This window comes from Schistocerca nitens, chromosome 5, assembly GCF_023898315.1.
Source record: "Schistocerca nitens isolate TAMUIC-IGC-003100 chromosome 5, iqSchNite1.1, whole genome shotgun sequence".
Classification (NCBI taxonomy): Eukaryota; Metazoa; Arthropoda; class Insecta; order Orthoptera; family Acrididae; genus Schistocerca; species Schistocerca nitens.
The window spans coordinates 249,083,731-249,084,530 of record NC_064618.1 but is presented as its reverse complement, the minus strand read 5'-3'; positions in this window follow the sequence as shown (position 1 = coordinate 249,084,530).

The window sequence follows — 800 nt, the reverse complement described above, 5'->3', positions numbered from 1 at the left end:
CTTCTCGCATTCCGTACGCGAAATGAAGCAGGAAGGAATCTAAAAAGTGTACAATGGGAAATAGCCTGTGTCGTGTTGTTTGCGGAATGTGCTTAGCTGTAGACCGTGTGGGACAGTGTTGAGACGTCAGCTGTGCCGTGGGCTGGTGACAGCGCGTGACTCCGCAGCCGCCTGTCGGCGACCAGGCTCGAGTGCCAGCGGCCCAGCTGCCGGCCCGACCTGCAACCGCTTGGCAGCGCCCGTCGACGCTAATTTTACCGACCACTGCTCAGTCAAGTGCTGTTACGCCACTCACCCACTGGCCCCTGATCCCTCAGGAATGCTCACCGTGTTGCCTCTGTCCAGTAACACTGCGTCACCGGACAAGTCTATATAGATTTTCAGTATTGGTCTCCAATCTGTACTACCATATAAAGACAAGTCGTTGTTTAACATTGTCTGCTATGCCCTCCTTTTATCGCATCATACCGATCCTCGAATGCCATGCACTCCGCCTAGCCTTTCGAATCCGCTTATAGTCCAATGCCCACCTCCTCCTCTAACTTATCAAATTCCCCTCCCTCGCCGGCCAGGGTGGCCGAGCGGTTCTAGGCGCTACAGTCTGGAACAGCGCGACTGCTACGGTCGCATGTTCGAATCCTGCCTCGGGCATGGATGTGTGTGATGTCCTTAGGTTAGTTAGGTTTAAGTAGTTCTAAGTTCTAGGGGACTGATGACCTCAGAAGTTAAGTCCTATAGTGCTCAGAGCCATTTGAACCATGCCCTCCCTCCTCTTCCATCTTGAACACCTTCGAATATTC